This window comes from Somniosus microcephalus, unplaced genomic scaffold (assembly GCF_052327205.1).
Source record: "Somniosus microcephalus isolate GS21.2 unplaced genomic scaffold, FLI_Smic_1.0 scaffold96, whole genome shotgun sequence".
In the NCBI taxonomy this organism is placed as follows: Eukaryota; Metazoa; Chordata; class Chondrichthyes; order Squaliformes; family Somniosidae; genus Somniosus; species Somniosus microcephalus.
Genome location: NW_028225283.1, coordinates 331,796 through 345,900, shown reverse-complemented (window position 1 = coordinate 345,900; position 14,105 = coordinate 331,796).

Sequence of the window (14,105 nt, the reverse complement as noted above, 5' to 3'; positions counted from 1 at the left end):
CCCATGTCAGCCATGGCCACATCCCATGAATTAATAAAAATGTAAAAACGACAGATGAAATTTAACACAGCGAGGTGTGTAGGATAAATCAGGGTGGAAAATGAGGAGAGGCAATAAAAACTAAAATGTACAATTTTAAAGTTGGTGAAGGAAAAGAGACACCTGGGATTTTATGTACAGAAGCCTCTGAAGAAGGCAGGACAAGTTGACAAGATTGTTAAAAGAAACACATGGGATTCTTAGCTTTATAAATAGAGGCAGAGAACAAAAGCAAGGAAGTTATGCTGAATATTTATAAAGCACCATTTAGGCCCCGACTGGTGTATTTGTCCAATTCTTGGCAGCAAACTTTAGGAATAGGGTCAAGGCCTTGGTGTGGGCAGAGAGGAGATTTGCAGCAAAGGTACAAACGATGATGGTCTTAATTTATGCGGAGAGACAAGGAATGCTGGAATTAATCTCCAGAAAGCACGCAATATAAAAGGGAGATATATTGGAGATGTTGGCCCAGTAATTCCGGGCCCAACGCGTGAGTACGGATGGGGTACTCACGCGTGGGCCCGATGGAAGTGCCGGTTTTCAGCATGCATAGCGCATGTGCAGAAAACCGGCATTTCCTGTCCTCTGAACCAAGGGGTTCAGAAGACGAACGCATGCGTGCAGGAGTCTGCGTGTGCGCGCTGAAATTCCTTTTTTTCCACAGGTTTGCGCGTGTGTAAGGGCCTCTCCTTTTTACCAATGTAAAAAGGAGATGTAAGGACTTCATTCTTTAAGGTAAGTGGTCTATTATTGAAAATTATAACATTTTTTCCACAGCTTTATTGTTTTTAAGGACTTTACAGTAAGGTAAGTGTAGCTTTAGTCCCGATTTTTAAAAAATTATTTTTTTCAAAAATGTGATTAATTGTTTAAAATAGCTTTTTAAAGTTATTTATAGTTTATATTAATTATTGGGATGTTTTTTTAAAATTTTATTTAAAGGTAAACTAGTCTTTTGGGCGCCCGCACTTTTCATGAGTTTGACAGTTCTTACTATCAAACTCATGAATGAAGTTTCCCCTCCCCTGATTGGCTGCACAGTGCTCACCTGATCCCAGCCGGCACATCGAACTAACTACGCCGCTGGATCAGGTAAGCACAGCGCGCCAACTTCTGAACTGGGCCAGTGACAAGAATTCCAAGCAGGCCCAGGCTTCAGATGTCGGCGCGCCGGGTGAGTGCACATTGGGGGCTTGCACGCGCGGCAAGCCCCCGAAGCTAATTTCTGGGCCCCTGAAATTTATGACGGGTTTCATAGAGTAAATAAGGAGCAAAAAATTCTACTGGCAGAGGGTCACTAACCAGAAGACAAAGATTTAAAATAATTTGGAAAAGAACCAGAGGGAAGCCGAGGAGAATTTGTTCTACGCTGTGAGTTGTTATGATCTGGAATGCACTGCCTGAAAAGGTGATCGAAGCACATTCAATATTGATTTTCAAAAGTGAACGGGATCAATACTGGAATTGAGGGATTTGCAGGATTGTGGGAAAGGAACAGGGGAGGGGCACTAATTGAATAGCTCTTTCAAAGAGCCGGCACAGGCTCGATGGACTGAAGGCCTCCTTCTGCGCTGAATGATTCTGTGACTTTGTGATAACAAAAGCCACTGAGTCCTGGTCTCGTGTGTAGATTCGGCTTTCTGCAGTTTTTGAGCCGGATTCTAATCGTTACTTGTACTCTGATAAAGTCAACAGCGGAAAAGCAAACACAATGTGCTGGTGAGACAAGGTGTGTTGACAAATTTATAATAGAGTTTATAAAAACTGAAATCATGAAAAATTAAGAGAATAAAATAGCGGCCATGAATATAAGATAGTCACGAAGAAATGCCATCAGGCATTCAGGAGAAACCTCTTTACCTAGAGAGAGGTGAGAATGTGGAACTCGCTACCACAGAGAGTCGTTGATGTGAAAGGCATTGATTCATTTAAGGGGAAGCGTGATAAACACATGTAGGAGAAAGGAATAGCAGGTTATGCTGATAGTTTCAGATGAAGAGTTGTGGGAGGAGGTTCGTGTGGAGCATAAACACCAGCATGGAGCAGTTGGGCTGAATGGCCTGTTTCTGTGCTGTACATTCTATGTAATTTGTTCAGCGGAGCATGACTCCCCGCTCTGATCACAGGCCTTGCCTGGTTTCAATCAGTGAAGTAAAAATCATTGATTATAATCCTATTACATTATTTATATCTGTTGTTCTCAGGATATCGTTTCTTGTGGTAACCAAAACATGGATGCAGGATTCAACAGAAGATTAGCTCAGGCAGGGGCGGATACAGCCAATGTTAGTGATGTGGAAATCAGGATGGAGACTGACCGTGATGACTCCCACAGTTCAGTTGCAACGCTGAGCACTGACACATGAAGGAACTGCCCGAGGAAGCCGGACCACAGTGAGAGACAAAACGTTACAGGGTGAATAGAAGAAGTTTTGTAATAACAGGACTGATCAACACAAACACTGTCTCAGAGTAATGGTCAGGTATTTAATACTTGGGAATGACAACTATATTAGTTTGATAGCAAAATACTGCAGATGTTGGAAATCCGAAATAACAACAGAAAATGCTGGAAAAACTCAGCAGGTCAGGCAACATCCGTGGAGAGAAATTTGAGTTGACGTTTCGGGTTGGACCCTTCTTCAAAACTGGAAAGAAAAGAAACTAGATCGGAGGCAGGGCTGCGATCGGACAAAAGAATAAAAGAAACAAAAGAAGTAAAAGAGATTAGAAGCTAGACGAGATCTCGTCTAGCTTCTAATCTCTTTTACTTCTTTTGTTTCTTTTATTCTTTTGTCCGATCGCAGCCCTGCCTCCGATCTAGTTTCTTTTCTTTCCAGTTTTGAAGAAGTGTCCAACCCGAAACGTCAACTCAAATTTCTCTCCACGGATGTTGCCTGACCTGCTGAGTTTTTCCAGCATTTTCTGTAACTATATTAGTTTAATCTGCTCCCCCGGCAGTTACCGCACGGGATTAGATACAGAGTAAAGCTCCATCTACACTGTCCCATCAAACATTCCAAGGGCAGGTACAGCACGCGGTTAGCAACAGAGTAAACCTCACTCTACACTGTGCCATTCTCTGTGTATGAGCTGTTCAGTACCACATCGGGTGTGAGTTCAGGCAAAAACAGCATAGGCCTGGGGTGGAGCCTTGGCCTTTCCTGCTCTGTATGGGTGAGGGGCTCAGTACCACAGCAGGTGAGATCAGGCTAACTCAGCACAGGCCGGGAATGAGGCCTGGCTCTTTCATGATCAGTGGCTGTCTGGGGCTCAGTATCACACCGGGTGTGAGATCAGGCTAACCCAGCACAGGCCGGGGATGGACCCTGTGCTTCTCCCAACGATCACTGCCTCCCCACAAACTCAGTGATGCTCCTCCCTGGGATGCTCTGCTCCAGTCTTTCTGTCGGATCAGTGTCGAAATATCAATTCCTGTTTCTGTCGTCCCAGTGTACTTGAATTAAACGACTTTTTTCCTGGATCCTCTCTACTATCCTTCCAAAAAGTGGCTTCTGTTTAGTTGGCAACAGCTCAGCTCTGTGACATTATTGGAGATAATACGTCTGGGATTACACCCAGTTATAAAGCACATTCTGTTAAAGGATCATGGCCAGCTCAAAGGGCCCACAGCACACAGAATTTTACAGATACAAGAGGGAAGCATAACTCCCTCTGTCTATAATCTGCTTCTCACTCCTCAGTTGTCTGCTATCATCGATCTCTCCTTTATCTCTTTCACACTCTCGATAAGGTGCAGTCCATTTAAGACTGAGATGAGGAGGAATTTCTTCACTCAGAGAGTCGTGAATCTTTAGAATTCTCAGCCCAGAGGATGTTGGATGCTGAATCTTTGAGTATATTTTATATAAATCCTGGACTGAAGGGATTCTCAGTAAAGTTCCTCACCTTTCCAATCATTGTAGAAGCTTTCCCTTTTTTTCCCGTCTCCGATACTGGGGGGTTTGTGTCCCACCAGATCTGCTCTTTGAAGGAAGCAACATTATCCAGTCCCAGTTAGTGCGGCGATGCTGCGACTTCCCTCTTTCTCCACGTTCCTGAGGTATTCCTCATTCAAATAAACTATCAATACAAAAATGTTTCATATTAATCCCAAAATCTGTAACTGGAATACAGTGGGGCTGCTTTTGTGACTGGGATTATATTTAATTTGAATGTTTGCAATTAATGAGTCTGTTTTATAACTTACTTTAATATTACATTGTTCTTTCCTGCCCTTTGCTCTTTTATCAGGTCTAAACTCACTCCCAGTGTCAGCTGTCACTCCAGCTCCTCCGACACTGACATTCCACTGATGGGCCATAACCAGGGGCGGGGATCTCTCACCCGGTGACATCACGCAGGAGTAAGGAGCCAATCACACAGCGGCCTGGAATTATGTCACAAATCGACCGGACCCCCTCCTACCCGTGGTGTCACAGTGTCACATGACCAGGCTCTGCTCCTGCTGTGCGGTTTCACTGGGCCTGAACACAGGTTGCACAATCAGTCCCATCTCTGACCCCGCTCCCATCATTGAATCATAGAATGATACAGCGCAGGAGGAGCCCATCCGGACAATCATGCCTTTGATGGCTCTTTCAAAGCACTAACAAATTAGTCCCACTGCCCTGCTCTTTCACCATAGCCCTGCACCTGTTTCAGCTTCAAATATGCATCCAATTCCCTTTATAAGTTACTATTGAGTCTGCTTCCACCGCCCTTTCAGTTGGTGCATTCTAAATCACAACAACTAGCATAAATAATCTAATGCTAACGTTGCCTCTTTTGCCAATTACCTTAAATCTGTGCGCTTTGGTTAACGACCTTCCTGCCACTCCAAACTATCAGAGCTTTCAGGATTTTCAACATCTCTAGCAAATCTTCCTCAAATCTTTGCTCCACGGAAAACATTTTCTCTTGTCGCTCCACGTAACTGAAATCCCGCATTCCAGGTACCATTCCAGTAAATTTCCTTTAATCCTTTTCAGTCCCTAATTGGCCCCACTCTTCCTTTGACAACACTTTTACTATTTATATGTTTATAAAAGACTTTCCAGTTACCTTTTATGTCACCCGTTAATCTATTCTACTTCACCTCTCAGATTTCCTTTTCCGGTTCCCCCTTTGTACTTATTGTATTCAGCTTTGTTCTCTATTGAATTATGAACCTTACAATTGTCATAAGCCTCCTCTTTCACTCTCATTATAATCCATATCTTTACTCGACCAGGAAGCTCTAGCTGTGCATGACCTTCCTTTACCCGCCGAACAACCTCCTCTTTGGAGGCCTCACTTTGATCATTTACTGTTTTACCTGTCAATCTTTGTTTCCAATCTGCCTGGCCCAGATCCCTTTAAAAATTACTGAAATTAGCCTTACTCCAGTTGATTTTTCCTTGTAATTATGCTTAACTACTATAATCCTAATGATATTTTGATCACTGTTCCCCAAATGTACCCCCACTGAAACACTCTCTATTGCCCCAATTCATTGTTGGGCTTCAGAAACACTGATGAAGAAAGTTACCTTGTACAAAATTCAAGAAAACCCCCCCACCTCTTTGGTCTTTACACTGTTTCTATCGCAGTCTATTTTAGGAGAATTAAAGTCCCCCATTATCAGCACGTCTTAGTTGTCTCTCCAAGTTCTCTTGCATATTGCCCAAAGATTTGCTCCTCTATCTCATTCCCACTATTTGGTGGCCTATATTACATATCCAGTAGCGTAATAGCAACTCTATTGTCCCTTAATTCTGACCAAATAGATTCTGACCTTTAACCCTCAAGTATATCTACCATTCTACTGCTGCAATCAGTATTGCCACCCCATCCTTTTATTCCTCCCCTATCTTTCCTGAATACTTTGCAGCCAGGAATATTATTGGCTCTTGCTGCATTCCCCTGAGAAAGCAGCTCTCCCAGCAGTGTCCAATATATGTTGGCGAGGGAGATGGAGCCAGGGGATTCCTGCACTACCTGAACATCTCCAGCTCTGTTTCCTCCGTTAACACGCTCCTTGAAACCTACCTCTTTGAGCAAGCTGTTGGTCATCGAACATAATGTGGCTCGATGTCAGGTTTTGATCTTTCTTACTCCTGTGAACCGCCTTGGGATGTTTTACTATGTAAAAGGCGCTATATAAATTCAAGTTTTTGTTGTTGCAGCTTGAGCATCAAGTGCTCACAGTGAGGGTAGAAAATAGAGCTCACTTTACATTAACCTGACAGTGTACCCCCATTTCATACCTAGTGTCAGCATCGAGAGTTCCCAGGGCAAGTAACATGAAGACCTCCCTCTACATTACCCTGACAGTGTGCGTCCACTTTATACCTAGTGTCAGCATCGAGAGCTCCCAGGGCAAGTAACATGAAGACCTCCCTCTACATTACCCTGACAGTGTGCGTCCACTTTATACCCAGTGTCAGCATTGAGCGCTCAAAGGGCAGGTATAATACAGAGCTCCCTCTACATTAGCATGAAAGTGAACAGCCACCTAATACCCAGTGTCAGCATCGAGTCCTGCTAGGGCAGGGACAATAAAGAGACCTCTCTACATTACCCTGGCATTTCCACTAATTCTCCCTCCCACTTCCCACTCCATACCATTTCTGTTCCTGACTCTGCTCCAGCTCGGATTCTCCCCCCTCCCCACAGTTCCTCTGCCGTTTCTTTCTGGTATTCCTGGGCCCACTTCGCTGGGCAGGTCACAGAGAGGTCTGCGATGGGAGCAAGATGAGTTCTAACAGCATTTAAAATCAAACACCCACAGGGGGCTGTACTCACCCTCAAGACCTTACCCACAATGCCATGAGGGGCCTGTCTCGACATTTCACCCACCATGCCCGGGAATAGTGACCCTTTACTCACAATGCCCATGTCATATTTCAAATCGTACAGTCCAGGTTGGATACATTGCATGGCAGTCTAGTGCGCTTCATTCCAGTTACATTTCATGTGTTATGTACATTTACAAACAAACAATGTGATACATGAGGCCCGAAGGGGATTTTTCGCTGGTTCCAGCCCTTCGCTGTACAATCGTGGGAGAGCCTTAAACTGTGGACCTTCCCCATCCGGCCTCTGTGGCTTCAGCACCAACCTTGAGTGCGTCCCTCAGCACGTAGTCCTGGTCTTTGGAATGGGTCAGTCTGCAACACTCAGTCATGGACAACTCTTTACTCTGGAAGACCAGCAAGTTTTGGGCAGACCAAAGGCCTTCTTTCACTGATTTGGTGGTCCTCCAGCAGCAGTTGATGTTAACATAAGAACATAAGGACATAAGAAATAAGAGCAGGAGTAGGATAATCGGCCCCTCGAGCCTGCTCCACCATTCAATAAGATCATGGCTGATCTGATCCTAACCGCCAATCTACTATCACAGAACCATCTCCTGAATCTAACAGAATTAGACACACGAAATAGGAGCAGGATCAGGCTACATGGCCCCTGGGCCCGCTCCGCTACCCACAGGGCCATGACCGATCCGAACCTAGACTCATGTCCAAATTCCTGCCCATTCCCTGTAACCCTTAATGCCTTTACTTCTTGGAAACTGTCTATTTCTGTTTTAAATTTATGTAATGATGTAGCTTCTACAGCTTTTTGGGGCAGCATATTCCATGGACCTACCACCCTCTGAGTGAAGTAGTTCCTCGTCATCTCAGTTTTGAAAGAGCAGCCCCTTATTCTAAGACTATGCCCCCTAGTTCTAGTTTCACCTATCATCGGGAACATCCTCCCCGCATCCACCCGATCCAACCCCTTCACAATTTTATATGTTTCAATAAGATCGCCTCTCATTCTTCTGAACTCCAATGAGTAGAGTCCCAATCTACTCAACCTCTCCTCATATGTCCATCCCCTCATCCCCGGGATTAACCGAGTGAACCTTCTTTGCACTGACTCGAGAGCAAGTATGTCCTTTCTTAAGTATGGACACCAAAACTGTACGCAGTATTCCAGGTGCGGTCTCACCAATACCTTATACAACTGAAGCAATACCTCCCTATTTTTATATTCTATCCCCCTAGCAATGAAAACCAACATTCCATTGGCCTTCTTAATCACTTGCTGCACCTGCATACTAACCTTTTGAGTTTCGTGCACCAGGACCCCCAGATCCCTTTGTACTTCAGTACTTTCCAGTTTCTTGCCATTAAGATAATAACTTGCTCTACGATTTTTCCTGCCAAAGTGCATAACCTCACACTTTCCAGTATTGGATTCCATCTGCCAAATCTCTGCCCACTTAATTAGCCTGTCTATGTCCCATTGCAGGTTTTTTATGTCCTCCTCACTCACTACTTTTCCTCCCATCTTAGTATCATCTGCAAACTTTGATATGTTACACTCGGTCCCCTCCTCCAAATCGTTAATATTGATTGTAAAGAGTTGGCGACCCAGCACTGGCCCCTGTGGAACACCACTAGTTACTGATTGCCAGGCTGAGAATGAACCATTTATCCCAACTCTCTGCCTTCTGTTAGATAGCCAATCCTCTATCCATGCCAGAATATTACCCCCAATCCCGTGATTTTCTTTCTTAAGCAATAATCTTTTGTGTGGCACCTTGTCAAATGCCTTTTGGATGTCTAAACACACTACATCCACTGGTTCCCCTTTATCCACCCTATATGTTACTTCCTCAAAGAACTCCAGCAAATTTGTCAAACATGACTTCCCCTTCATAAAACCATGCTGACTTTGTCCTATTAAATTATGATTATCCAAATGTCCTGTTACTGCCTCCTTAATAATGGACTCCAAAATTTGACCTACCACAGATGTTAGCCTAACCAGTCTATAGTTTCCAGCCTTCTGTCTACTGTATCGGTTTGCATCCCCGGGAACAGTCCGTAGAGCAGAGAGTCCTGTGTTACAGAGCTGCTCGGGATGAACCTCAACAAAGACCACTGCATCTCTTTCCACACCGTCTTTGCTACCTCACTTTCCAGAAGGAAATGGATGACCATATCATCCCCACCGCCGCCACCGCGCACATGGTGTGCTGTGGCACTGAGACACCGGTTATGCATGAAGGATCTTACGGATAGTGTCCTACTCACAACCAGCCAAGCTACGTCTTGGTGCCTGTTTGAAAATTCTGGCGATGAGGTATTCTGCCAACAGACGTTGACAGTCTGCTCGGGGAACCATCCGACAGGGTTCACCATCACCTTTTTCCATGGGACTTCAAGGACATTACGTGCAGACCACAGCTTTAAGGTCTTGTGGTCAAAGGTGTTTCCCAGCACAAACTTTTCCGTGAAGGACACGTGGTCCGGTACGATCCATATGAATGGAGTGCTCTTCGGCAATGTGGTCAGACCCATCCTTCACAACACCTGGGACAGTAGAACCTCAGCACGTAGTGACACTTGGTGTTTGCCTACCGAGTGTTTATGCACAGCTTGATGCAGCCGCACACAAAGGTGGCCATCAGGATGAGGGCGACGTTGGTTACATTATTTCCCCCTTTATCTGGAGATTTTCAAATCGTGCCCCTGCAGCCACGGTCTATTTTTGATCTCCAGATAAATTGGAAGATGGCTCGGGTAACTGCGGCGGTGTAGGGTCATGGTATGGGCCATGCCTGCGCCACGTACAGCAACACAGACCGCACCTCGCTCTTGATGACCAGGTTCTTGCCTTTAATCGATAAGGAGCGCTGCTCCCACATTCCCAGTTTCTGCTTGACCTTGGCGTTATGTTCCTGCCAGTATTTGGTGCAAGCCCCATTCACTCTGAGTCTTATTCCCTGCACCTTTAGGTAATCCCACCTAACGGAGAAGGGGTTAAAGGATGCTCGGCCGAGTTGCCAAAGAACATTGCCTCGCTTTTGTTGTGATTTCCCGAGGCCAGTTCAAACTGGTCGCAGATGCTCAGCAGCAGATGGCGACATTGTCTGTCTTAAGGGAGGCATGACCGGAGCACCTCCGCTGCCTGGGATCATCAACCCACTTACACTCACCTCCTTCCTGCCGGACACAGCAAAATTTTCGATAAAATACATGAACAAGACAGAGGAGAGAGTACAGCCTGTAGGGGATGTTGTGGGGTGGCGCGTGCGCCCAGTTGGTTATGCCCCTGACTGTCTGTGAATGGTTCGAATCGCTCCCACGCCCCTGGGTTCTAGACACTGGACTTAGGTACAGGGGCGATACAGAAAAGACTCGAGTAGACAGGTGGTTGGATGTAAGCAAAACCACGATTTTATCGAACAGAAAATAACACAGTCTTACGAGAAGTTACCAGTATAAAAATTACAGGCAAATACAACTAACTATGCTTTCACAGGGAATGGGGAACACACGGCACATCGAGGGAAAACAAACTATCTTAACAATCCCCTTATCCTTATCCCACCCACTATACCTAACTGGATTAAGCTATGAGGGGCCAGAATTCATGCTCACCAATCCAAAGTAAAAGCCAAATGTTAACGAGTGCGAGTTTTGAAGTCTGGTATCTGGCCCTTCTAGGTACCCCGTTGCCACGTGGTCTTCCGGGGCGTGGTGCTGGGTCTGCAACTGCAACACACCTTCTCCCCTCTGCTACCATCATTGTCTCGTCTCGATTGGTTCTCCTCTTCTTCTCCCTCAGGCGGTCGTCGGCGGTAACGTTATATTTATTGAACAGTCATCAGTCGCTTCCATTTAGATTTTACTAGCCATGCATCAAACGCCTGTATATTCGCTGCGGCGTAGACACATACGTTGTTGCAGTGTTTAACAAGGTGTTTGTCTTCAGCGTCCACAAGGACTTTCTTCCCTAAGCATCAGCTTATAACTAGGCGCTTGGTTTACTTATCGATACGTTTTTCGCTGCCCTGCTCTGTCGTTAATGAGTTACTATTGTCTTCTTCATCTCCACTCGTTACTATCGTCTTCTTCGTCTCCACTCATCTCGTCTCATCAGACTACTATACGAGTCCTGGGCTACCTGCTCAACGTTGTCTCGCCCCTTTCTGCGGCCTGGGCATCCTGGATGGTTATGGACTTGCGCCTCGTTCCACTTCCTAGCAGTTGGTATGGTGTTACTGGCTACTGAAAATCTGCTCCGGGGAGAGAACCCACCACGAGGCCAGGGCACGAGTATGAGTGGCAGCCCAAGAGGCCAGAGCCACTAGAGCAGAGAGCAGAGTCAAGGGAAAGAGCAAGAGTCAATAGAGCGATTGCTACCCGCGGCCTGCAGTTATACTCCTTACCAAAATCCTTATCTGCGTATCAAATCAGGTTGATTCATTGTCCCAATCTTGGTGGGCTAGTTTAAATAATTGTAGCAATCTAAACTAACTGTTTTTGGATGGCTGGTAATCGCAACTACTGGCCCAATTCCTGAGTTGCTTTTGTTGTTAATACATCTTAATTGGTCTGCCCAGCTTCAATGGCTTCCTTAAGCTGTTCCCGATTATTTATGCAAACAACTTGATGGCCTCAAGTATAGGCCTCACTTGTTTTTGATCTGTCTCCGATTTGACTTAATGCATAATTGAAAGTCCTGTCTGCTTTCAAAATACAAAAGTCTCTCTTCACAGAAACTGCAGCCTGGGTTTCGATTTCACAAGAAGCTGCCTGTACCACAGAGTCCAACCTTTTAAAATCTTGCAGGCTTTTGGCCACAAGTTGCGGATGCCATCTTGGGTACCCCTTTTGATTAAAATGTTCACGCAGGGTCCCTTTTCTTATTAATAACCTTTGGGGAAATGTGGAAATTTTGCGAATCTTACAGTCCCCCCTCTGATACTAAAACTTGCTTGATGTATCATTGTTACAAGGTGAGCAAAATTTTCTGACCCTCCATAGTCAACCTTCCCCTGTAATGATCGATCTAACATATGCACAACACATGCACTTCTCATTCAGCGAAAATGTAATGTACATAAGCATACACAGGATAAATCACAGACTTTACACACATCCAAGCATGGAGGGGGTCCTACACCCCTGCACTACTTGGTACACACACACCTTTATTAACCGCGATGCAAAAAAACCCAGAAAAAACTTTATTAAAAATAACAAACACAAAAAAACAACAACCTTTAATCAAAATACAAGGAAAAGACTCAAACAGGCGTATCTCCCGCCACCTTCACGTAATTTTCCTTCCAGATCTTCTGGTTTCGGAATTCTAATAACTGACATTTTCCCTTACATTGAATGCAAACTAGATACAACACTATCCCTAACTGGCAAACCACGAGAATGTGGGAAGCCTATCTGATCCACAAAGGGGCCTCTATGTTATTGAAAATATCCCACCAGGGTGGAATCACAATATCCAATATCTTAGCCCCTATCTCTACTGTTTTCTGCTCTAGAGTGTAAAAATGTTTCTGCAAAACTATAATGGCTTTGAGTAATTTGGTAAGGTTTTCAGGGAGAGGGGGAATTTCGTAGCCAAAGTGCGCTACGTACTTTTGCTAATTCGTAAAATTCTCCTTCACAGTGAGGTGAACAGTGGAGGTTTCAGGAATTGGGGACAATTTGCTCCTTGGCCACTTGAACTTCTGCCTCGGGTTTAAAACAGAAACTGCTGTCCCTGACCGGACACCAACTATGCTGACAATATGTCCCACCTCCTATATATGCTACCTGTGGGGGAACATGGCCTTGTGCCATTGCCTCCATGCTACAATGTATAGGTTTCGCGCCAGCAGCTCTGAACCCACACTGCGGTTTCGAATAGGTATTCAAGTGATGGGGACAGAGGATTATGTGTGCTCCCTGGCTCCGACACCCTGAGAGCTGAGTACCTGTGATAGCGTGCTCCCATGCTATGAAGTAAGCCGGGACCACTGTGAAACAAATGCGTGCACCCCCTTGAATGACTCCAATGTTCTCAACCCTATATACCGGCATGGGTCGGGCTGTCCTACGCATGACCGGCATCCTAACTACTACGCCCATGATTGTGTGCTTGGACCTCCCACAATCCACGGGGACTGGGTAGGCTTCGGATGTTAGCCAAAGTTGACACGGGCTTAATACATTCTCAAATGGGTGGAGGGCTGCGAGGTGCTTGTTGGTAATCCAGGAGGGGACCAAACCCTGTTTTAAATCCTCCAGATTACTGTGGCCCTCGCCCAGTATCCACACCCCATATAACACCTCATTCTGCGTAGCCTGGTCAGAAGCATTTCTGTCCTCCCTTATGAGAGCATTTACCGTCTTTGCATCCTTTTCCAACTCCGTTATGATTTCCTTTAAATGGACCATCATGGCCTGGTTCTCATGCAGCTCCGAGCCCACTTCCTTGTTCTCATCCAGTAATATCTTCCGTAACTGTGTTTTTAAACCGTTAACCTGGGACTGCAGCTCTATGTCATCCAAACTGTTGATGACAGAGTACCCAGTATGAAAAGCAGTAAAAACATCATTCCATACACCCATTCTTTGTCTCCCTGTATTGCCCAAAAATTCTCGGTGTGTGGTGTACTGTTCGGTTCTGTCCACTTTGGCGAAATCGAACTCATAAAACTTCTTGAACATGTCCTTTAATAGGGCCTTGTATAGCTGCTCTGTCTCTTTGGGACACCACTCCGGCAAATGTACCTCGGTGAGATTTAAAGTCACAGAGGCTACTGCGTAGTGTAGCCCCTGGTACAGTACCTGTTCCATAGGCACCAATACCAGCCCATTCCCTGGTCCCTTGGTGGTGGTGGGGCACCTGTCCCGGCGAGTCCTTGCTGCCCGAGTCGTTGGCAAGGGCTTTCAGGCGCGCATCGCTAGCTCAGTGGCTTTTACTGGGGCTGGGTACCGCGGGAGTATGCATGTGTGTAGGTGGGAATCCCATTCTACACCGTTCCCCTTATCCTGCCAGGCTGCAGAGAAGATGATAGATACGCCCGAAGGGCAGGCCATTTTCGACCCCCACATACAGACATAAATACCCTGTTCTTATTCCCACCACTTGCCCCAATATACAGTCGTCCCTTCTTGGGTCCCGGTAACCATTCGGTGGGTGTCATTTCCCATCCGTTCCTAGTCGGCCGTGTGATCTCCCATGTCCATGCTCAGCTTCCTGAGCCACCACCATCTTCCCAGGTGAATCTGTCCTTC